Source organism: Protopterus annectens, chromosome 1.part1 (assembly GCF_019279795.1).
Source record: "Protopterus annectens isolate FY-2018-M chromosome 1.part1, PAN1.0, whole genome shotgun sequence".
Classification (NCBI taxonomy): domain Eukaryota; kingdom Metazoa; phylum Chordata; order Ceratodontiformes; family Protopteridae; genus Protopterus; species Protopterus annectens.
Window position 1 is genome coordinate 289206516 of NC_056726.1, and position 10826 is coordinate 289217341.

The following is a 10826-nucleotide window of genomic DNA, read 5'->3' on the forward strand; positions in this document are numbered from 1 at the left end:
TGTGAAGTCCGAAACTCAGCCATGTGCACATACTATCCCTGGCTGCAAACACAAGAATGGGTGGCTACAAACCTGCTCGTAAACCACAATGTGAAGGGGTAATGTCCAGAATTATGACCCCTGCCTCCGGATAACCTCTGTGAATCTGCACAGCTGTGAGGTATGGGCACAGCAGGCTGTGACCATACTGTCACGTGGATGGATGTACAAGCATGGGATCCTCTGCCACCACTGTACCAAGGTGCTGAACCGTTTACACAGACCCAGCAGTATGTGTCTCCAGCTTCCCATCCAGAATGGCATGATTGTGCAAGAATATGTAGGCTGCTGACCACAATACTTGACACAGCTGCATTCACCCTGTGTTCCCCATGACATCACTGCAAGCAAATATGTATACCTGACAGTACTTGATGACATAAAACATCACAGTGTAAAACAGTGCATATGTCTGAATATCTCTGCTAACACCAAGACCATGTAGCAGAAGCAGCACAGACACAATTACTTACAGTAACCCACTATCCTTTGCCAATTTTGACCCCATATTGTCAACCGATCTACAGATATCCTGCAGAAACAGTTTGCTAGCTGTAGGTGTAGAACACAAAAGTCTGCACTGGAGTACAACCTACCTGGAATGGATTCACACATTCGGTACAGAAGGTCATACTGGGCATGCTCCCACACTTACAGAAATGAAGCCCATGTCTGGCAACAACAGTGGACCATACATATCTGACAGTCACAGATGTTAGTGCATATACTCCTCAGTATACACCAGTCATGCTTTGCACACACATTGGATAGGAATACACACATATATCCAAGGACAACACACTATAATAGGCCAAAAATACGCATACATAGATGTGTGGAAGAGAGTGACAGTAACAAAGAGCCTCCCATCATGAGGCCTGTTCCACCCAGCACACAACCAATTGGCTAAAACCACTTGATGTGCAAATGTCAATCACCGTATACATTTGCCTCTGGTATCCCTCAACACTATAGTGTCTGTGGTGCTTGTGCTAACTGTGTAACATGACTGTACAAGTCAGTCGTCATCTAGCAGTTGTATACATGTACCTGTGGAATATAAACCTGTGTGTGCCTGAGTGTTTTGTGTCTGCCTCTAGATGAATGGGTTATGACCCATGCACACACTGCACTCCCCATTGCCCTACTATGACAAGCCTGCTGATGTCTTCACCTTGAAATACACCTTTGGGAAAATAATAGCCCAGTAATCTCTGTGGCACATCCTATAACTGCGTAATGCTGTAGTGTGATGTGTTAGTTACGTCGGAGTTCTAATTCTAGGTGTGACAACTGTGTGTTTGTCTGTGTAGGGATCAATGTTTTTTAGGCCAGTCACACTCACTACAATTTCAAATGCCATACTTTGGCAGGACTGCTGATGTCATTTACATTGAAATACACCTTTGGGGACAGAGTAACCCAGTAATCTCTGTGGTGCATCCTATAACTGTGTAATGTGATAAATTAGTTAGGTAGGAGTTCTATTCCCAGACATGGCAAGTGCGGATCTTTGTTTGCCTGTGTAGGGAGCAATGCTTTTGAGGCCATTCACAGTCACTGCAACTTCCATTGCCTTTCTTTGGCAAGCCTGCTGATGTCATTCACTTTGAAATACACCTTTGGGGAAGGAGTAGCCTCATAATCTCAGTGATGTGTCCTATAACTGTGTAATACTGTAGTGTGATATACTAGTTAGTTAGGAGTTTTATTTCCAGACATGGCAAGTGTGGGTGTGTGTGTTTGTCTGTGTAGCAGGCAATGCTTTTGAGGCCATTTACAGTTACTACAACCTCCATTGCCCTGCTTTGGCAAGCCTGCTGATGTCATTCACTTTGAAATACACCACTGGGGAGCGAGTAGCACAGTAATCTCTGTGGCGTGTCCTATAACTGTGTAATACTGTTGTGTGATATCCTAGTTATATAGGAGTTCTATTTCCAGACATGGCAACTGTGAAACTGTGTGTATAGGGATCAATGTTTTTTGGCCAGTCACAGTCACTACACACACCTAAAAATGGAGAACATCGATAATTGTGCAGTAACAGAGACCTGATCCAAGCCTCCTGAGAGCACCCCTGCAATACCAGGTACAGCTCTCACCACACCTGTTGGCCACCAAACTAGGACCAAAACAATAAAGGAGGAGTGTCCATATTCACCAAGGATTCACACCACCAGACTACTTGCCCAACAGAATGGGTCTGAAATACCCCCATTGCAACTAACAGGAGGTTAGACTGCATTCCAAATTGTATAGCTTGCTACAGAACTCCCACCATGCCCCATGATACCCACTACAGCTTTTGAAACATACTGTGAAATATTATGATACAAGCAAACACCCTAATATTGGGTGACTTACACTACCCTGCCATTAACTGGGAAAACTACTTGTGTACCAACAAGTGTGCCCAGCGGTTCTTGGAAGTCATAATTCCCAATGTCTTGGATCAAGTAACCCATAGCCCCACCAGGAGCTTAAATATCCTAGACCTGGTCATTACCAACATGGGAAATCAATGCTCTACATCTATGGGCACCCCATCGGTGCTCAGGTCTGCTCATGAGCTAATCACCCTTAACATCAACATCCCTCCCCCACACCGCAGTAAGGTAACATCCGTAACACACATCTCCAAAGCCAATGTCATGCTAGACATGTCAGACGTGACTAACGTCATGACATCCATGCAGATGGGAACCGAAAGGACGACTGCTGAATCATACATGAAGGCACTGTACGAGCACATCCACTCGTGCATGAATTGTGCCATCCAGTATTGAACCAAGAAGATCCCCACCAAGAAAAGGAAGCCAATGTGGTGGCCCCCTGCCATAAACATACTGTACAACAAAAGGAGGAAACTGTTGCAGAAATGGGGGAATTTCCAGGATGCAAAACACTCCCTTACCAGCTACAGTAAGCAGCAGAAATCCCTCATAACATCCATCAAAGCTAGTCACAAACATAATATAGCCAAAGATGCCAAAGACAACTGCAAGCCATTCCATAGCTATGTGAGGACTCTAAATGGCAATGCTCAGAAATGCTGTGAGCTATAACAGGATGGTATTAAATATACTGCTCCCAGGGATATTGCCAATATTCTGGCAGATGGATTCAGTGCCAACTGCATCCCGCTCCCAACCCCCAAAGGGCCCATCTCAACACGGATAGATTACCATATTTCAGTAAGAATGGCCACATAGGTAAAAACCACACTCTACAGAGCTATGACAACAGCAGCCATGGGACCAGTCAATATCCCAGGCTGTGTACTACATGAGCTACATACTGAAGTGGCACCTCACCTGTATGTCATGTTTAATCATAGCCACACCTCAGGCTTCGTGGCCACTGTGTGGCACACAGCTACAGTTATCCCAGTCCACAAGGGGGGATCCACCTTGGATGCTGGGAACTACAGCCCCAGCAGTATGACGTGCCTGATCTGCAAGGCCATGGAATGTATTATCATGGAAATTAAAACAAAGGCATTGGCAACCTGCAAACACTGGACCTTAACCAGGTTGGGTTTGTGAAGGGCCGATCATGTCACCTCAACCTGAATGACAACTGTGAATCTGTCTCCAGAGCTGTGGACGAGGGTAAGGTGGTTCACACAGCCTATCCGGACCTCGCGAAGTCCTTCAACACAATTCCCCAGTCTGGAATCATAGATCAATGTATCAAGCTGGCCATTAATCCCTATGTCACCCAATGAGCTGCCAACTGCTGTACTGACAGAACCCACACTGTAAATGTAGCTGACACCAACCCAAGCCCCAGACAAGTAACAGTTGGAGTACTTTAGGGTTCAGTCCTGGCACCGCCCTTGTTTGGCATCTACTGCACTGAAGTACAGTCCAACAGTAAGGGACACCGGCAAACAAAGGTCGCAGATGACTGCACACTGGGAGCCAATTTTGAATCCCCACACAATGTGGATATTCTACAGAAGGGCCTTACAGAAAGACATGCTTGGTGCCTGAGCCATGGCCTCAAGATCAATGCCAAGAAATATATAGTAATCCCCATTGGGAAGGGACATGTACCTGTGAAGTACCACATAGGTGGCAGTACACGAAACACCTAAAGAGTGATAACAGACTTAGGGACACAGGTTGACAGTGGTCTCACCTTTGATAACCACATCACCACAATAGTCAGGAAACCCACCTATGTGGCACACCTCCCACTAAGGGCTTTGCATCCAGGAAAAGGAGGCCATTGTCCTGCTATAGTCATTTCTCAGTACACCCAGTACAGACTATAACAGCCAATTATGTATGTACCTCACAAGACATCTGCAACAAGTAGAGAGGCTGCGGACATACCTCACAAAATGACCACAGGCCTAAACCAGATGCCCTATGCTGACCATCTGAAAATCATCCAGCTATACTCTGTCACGTATTATGTTCTTAGAGGCGATCTCTGCTTAACATATCATGCCATGTCAAACCCACAGGTGTTGGACATGCTAACTTAGAGAATTCCAAACCCTCACAGCCACATGCTCCAGGGATCCAAATCCTGTCATCACAGTGAGCAATACATGCAGGAGGGATGTGTTCCTGACCCAGAGGCTCCCCAGACTCTGGAATAGACTGCCCATACATGTCAAGCATAATGCCTCTTTGGCCCGCTTCAAAAGGAACCTAGACAATTGGATTGGAGATAGGAAATTTACCCCGTTGATCACGTCTTTAGAATCTGGCAAGTGTTTATTTACTGCATTGCTCTCTTGCTTGGGTTTCTTAGCTATAAATCTTAGTTCATTCTGAAGTATGCTACTTTACCCCCCCCACCAAACCTTTCTGAATGCATTATTATATAATAACTGCCTGTTGTTGCCTTCATGCTTACCCTAGAATCTCTGCTTTTCTCTTTTCCTAGTGGAACTCTACAGTTCCCTACAAAACGGTGTCTACAGGACTGCAATCAGTTTCTCTCAACATTTAAACAGAGTAGGTTGCACACACAAAAAGCATTTGTTAAGCTTTCACTTACAGTGTTTTGTAATTAAGCAGGTCACCATATTGGTCAGCCGTAGGGCTCTTTGTTTCTGCTTGAGTGGTTGACTCCTTCCCCTGTAACTGAAGTAAATTGACTCTTACATTAAGAGCTGTAATACTTACCTTGTAGCTTTAGGACACCTTAGGAAACCTTGTAAACTGCAATAGCCCTTCGTTAAGCCTGCTATGCTCGGGCTCTCTTCGCTCCCCTCCCTGCCCCCAATTTCCTCCCGCCCCCAGTACCTCTAAATTTATAGTACTATAGCCACTCCCCCACTTTCTAGATCCTATCTGCTTTCATCTGGGATAGTTCCACCCACCCCCATTCTACTACCTACATTTTAATAGCACCTATTAGCTTTCATCTGGCATTCTCCCATCCCCCTTCCAGTACCTTTACCTCGCCACTCTATCTTCTGGTGTTGCATCACCAGGTAAAACAGTTCCTTAACTCACTAGCTGAATCACAGATAATGATATACTCCTCTTTACTACCCCTCTTGTTCACACCATACCTCCTTATCTTGTATGAAAACCAGTTTCTCGTGGGATTTCAGGTCCCAAAAGTCCATACTATCACCCCAGCTGTAAATCCTTCCACATTCAACCATACTTACAATACCAGATCCTATCCAACATCTTGTTCAGTCTATCAGCATCTCAACCCCAGGCACATTAGCTCTAGATCCAAACACTCCCACAAACTAATAAACAAATTCCTGAAGTTCATCACCAAGTATATAGACTCAATCTAATACTTGGTGGTGATATTCACCCCAACCCTAGCCCACTCACTTCAGATACACATACCCCATCTACTTGCAATCTAAGCTACAAACCTACAATTAATAGGTCAACTAACTCTCTCCTAGTCTGTCATCTCAATATTAGAAGCATTAATAACAAGGTACATGAATTGCATGCACTTCTGGATGTCCACCCCCCTGAGATTCTCTGTTTATCTGAAACCTGGTTAAAACCTAACACTAAAGACAATGAAGTGTTACCACCTGGGTACAACATACACAGGCTGGATCGTGCTTCGAGGAAGGGGGGTAGGGTAGCTGTACTCTATAAATCTGAGTTGAATGTCACCATAGATGTAATACAACCTCCTCAGATTAATAATTCAGAGATTCTTGCCACCAAATTGCAACTTAATAAAAATAAATGCATTAATATCTGTATGTACATTCCCCCAGGTAACAATATATCTACATTTGAAGATATGCTGCACTTGCTATCATGTCACTACCCCCAAGAAACACTACTACTTGGAGACTTTAACATAGACTGGGGCACCTGTTCCTCAGAATCCCCAACCACCCATATTAACCTGCATGCATTTACACAAACCATATCCACCCCTACCAGGACAGGTAAACCCAACCAAAAAGAAAGTATACTTGACTGGGTACTCATAAACAGTCACCCCCAACTGTACACCTCTGGTACCCTCCTTAATGGCCTAAGCGATCACCTTCTCACATATGTAATTAAGCACAAAACCATTAATTCCCAACAACCATTACTCAGAAAGGTTAGAAACAATAATAACTTTGACCCTGCCAAATTCCAACAAGAACTAAACTCATGTAATTGGTCTATTCTAAAACACCTCCCCATAGAGGAAGCAGTAGCATACTTTCAACAAATTCCTTGAGATCCTTGATTTGCATGCACCTGTTCATTCAAAGAGAACCAAGGCAAAAACTGCACCATGGCTTTCTATAGAGTCTAAACTCAAAATTACCCTTAGAAACAAAGCATGGGCTTTATGGCGTTCTTCTAAAGGCCCTCAAGATCACATTAAATACAGGCAATCCAGGAACAAAACAAAAAAAAAATCAATTTTACAAGACAAAAAACAATACTACTGTAATTTACAGACAGTAAATCAAAATAACCCTCAGAAGTTTTGGGCAGGTTTAAATAATCTACTACATCTTGGACAAACTTCAACCCCAATCCCTGCTGCTACTATTGATAAAACCCCTGAAGATGTTTCTGATAGTTTTTACCAATTCTTTACTGAGACAATTCAAGCCCTAGCTAGCCAACTACCTCCTAGCTCCCCTGGTTCTGAAAGTAGCACCCCTAGAAACCTACTCGTGTTCAGCTTCCAACCAGTCGCCACTTCACTTATCTGTACCTTGATCAAAAAATTAAAACCCACTACTACACTTTCTGTTGATCAACTCCCTGCTGAGTACCTACAAAAATCAGCTGATGCTATTGCTTACCCCGTCTCAATACTAATCAATCGAACCATAGTAGAAGCTAAAATTCCCACCATCTGGAAAATATCCTATGTAATCCCACTTCACAAAGGAGGCAGCTCTACTGAATTCTCCAATTATAGGCCAATAGCTATACTCTCTCCACTTGCAAAGATTATGGAAAAATGTATTCATAGACAACTCATGCACCGCCTAATCCAAAATTGCCTTATGGCAGACACTCAGCATGGCTTCTGTCCTCATCACAGCGCTACTTCAGCCCTCCTAGCCTTTACTAACACCATAAACCATAATTGCAACAATAATTATATATCCTAAGCCCTCTTTTTGGATCTTTCCAAGGCATTCGATATGGTTGATCACCAACTTTTAATCCACACCCTGCAAACATTCTGTGTAGATACTGGAGCCCTCCAATGGTTTAAATCCTACCTGAATGGTCGACAGCAGGCTGTCCTCTGGCAGAACAAACTCTCTAACCTTCTACCTAACACCCTTGGAGTACCACAAGGCTTATACTAGGGCCCTTGCTATTCTCCATCTTCATTAACGACCTTTATACTGTCATCCCAAAAGTCAGCTGTATCCAATATGATGATGACTCTACTCTGATTTGCTCAACCACATCTCGAGTAGAGTTATGGTCAGCTACCCAGACCACCTTTAATACAATAGAAAACTGGCTTTCTGAACATCATCTGATCCTAAATCCCCAAAAAACTAAAATGCTGTTATTTTCACCAACACGTAGGTCTACCGCTTTCACCTTTACCATAAAATCAAATGATGGCACAATAATCTCCCCTGACCCATCTACAAAATTATTAGGTGTCATCATAGACAATAATCTAAAATTTGACCTACATGTTAACCAAGCTATCAAAACCATCAATAAAAAACTAGGGTCACTTTACAGAATAAAAACCTTCCTAACCCCTCCAGCTAAAATTGCCATAGCTCGCTCTCTCCTTCTTTCAACCCTTCTGTATGCATCCCCTCTACTCTCGAATTTAAACAAGACTGTCTTTAACAAACTCTCAATTTGCTACAACCACATTGCCAGGTTTGCCACTGGGCTGCCTTTTAGGACACATCATTGCATCAATCTAAATCAGCTTGGGTGGCTTGAACTACCCAGCCTAATCCAGTATAACCAACTGATTATGGCCTATAAAATCCTCTATAATCTGGACAATACTCCTGCACTTAAAAATATTATCACCCCCTATAACAATCCTAGACCGCTTCGATCCTCTAACAAACTACTAATTCAGACTAGCAAAATTAATAACACAGCTGGTGATTCTCTCTTTGCAAACTCTGTAAGCAGATCCTGGAACTCTCTCCCAGCTGATATTACCTTACTTTCCACCTTAGGTCAATTTAAAACTAGACACAAACAACATTTGTCACTTAACTGGCTATGTCAATGTATCAAGATTGGCTAACTCTCTCTAGAATGTGTAAAAATCTGTTAACCAGTTTACTGTGTAATTTAATTTAATCCTGACTTGCACTCAGGATTAACTGTAACCTGTGGAACTTGTTTAACTTGCTTACTTATGTAATCTCTGTAAATAATCTGTTTGCAATATGTAATGCTGGTATTATGTAATGCTGTATCTGCTTACCCTTGGAGCTTTTCTCCCCAGGCCTCCGCTGAAAATGGACATGCATCCAGTCGGACTATCCCAGTCAACAAATGTAAAATAAATAATAAATAAATGTCAGCTGCCCTGCTAGGCAGGGGTGCAGGGAAGTAAATATTGTGGGAAGTCATAGCCAGGGAATTGTCATGTCTAGACATGTATAGGCACTAGGGCCGATAGCCTAGTATCAACGTATGACCCTATGAACCTATGAACTACACTGTCCATTGCCCAACCTTGGCAAGGTTGCTGATGTCATTCACTTTAAAATACACCTTTGGGGAAAGAGTAGCCCAGTAATCTCCATGGTGCGTCCTATAACTGTGTAATGCTGTAGTATGATATACTAGTTAGGTAGGAGTTCTATTCCCAGACATGGCAAGTATGTGTGTTTGTGTAGGGAGCAATGCTTATGAGGCCATTCAACAGTCACTACAACCTCCATTGCTCTTCTTTGGCAAGCCTGCTGATGTCATTCACTTTGAAATACACCTTTGGGGAAGGAGTAGCCCAATAATCTCTGTGGTGTATCCTATAACTGCGTAATGCTGTAGCGTGATGTCTTAGTTAGGAGTTCTATTCCCAGACATGGGAAGTGCAGATGTTTGCGTGTTTGTTTGCCTGTGTAAGGAACCATGCTTTTGAGGCCATTCACAGTCACTACAACCTCTATTGCCCTTCTTTGGTAAGCCTGCTGATGTCATGCACTTTGAAATACACCTTTGGGGAAGGATTAGCCTAGTAGTCTCTGTGGCACGTGCTATAACTGTGTAATGTTGTAGTGTGATGTACTAGTTAGGTAGGAGTTCCAATCCCAGACATGGCAACTATGAGACTTGGTGTGTGTGTGTGTGTTTGCCATTCATATCCTGTGTGGAGGTGGTGAGTGTGTAACAACTGGACTCATTGTGGAGTGGGTTATGCAAATTTCTTATATGGTGGGCCTAGTATTTGTCACAATGTCCACCTTAGAAGGATAACAGATGTCAAACAGCAGAGAGGCTGGGGTTGACAATCCATACCGCTACATGTGACACCAAGGCCTGGCAAACAATTTAGGCAACCCTTATATTACCCAGAGAACACTCTCAACCTATGTCTCATACACAAACACACTCGGCTATGCAACAGCCACTATGTTGGTAGTTCCCAGCATATTGCCCACAGATAGTAACCATGGTGTTATTGCAGCAGACTACAGAGGGCATGGCACCTTGTCCCATCCCTACAATAGGCACATCATTGCATACAGTGCTCCTTCACTATGTTCCCCACTGAACGCCTGCAACAACTGTAGTGACAGCAAATGTAACCCACAAAGGACATACCATACCTTATACACATTCCTTCTATGGACAGATCCCACTGACACCAGGGAATGCCTATAGCATGCTGTCAGTGTAGGCACAGGGTCAACCTGGTATCCATTGCCAGGTCTCACCACATGAGGTCAGGAATGGCACATCTGATGGTAACATTCTGTCTACACAACATGCCCCAGACACCTCAGGTACACTTCCACATGTCACAGAACATGCATGTGGGACGTGTGCACATCCCAGACACCTTCCATGTCATGGACTATAGAACACATACATGGCAAGCATTGCACAGCACTGGCCACCCACAATAATAACCCAGATGACCGGATGGTGAATACAATACACCTGTGTGGGCCAATCCAGACACTACACCTCTGAGCCACACTGCAGACCATTTTAATGTGGCCTGATGCCAAGGTATACCCTTTACCTAGCCTTGTACAGCCTTCTGACACAGTCAGCCACTACACACCTGTGAAGCAATGCACCCATGCATGTCAGTACTGACAACCTGTGTGTGTGTGTGTGTGTGTGTGTGTGTGTGTGTGTGTG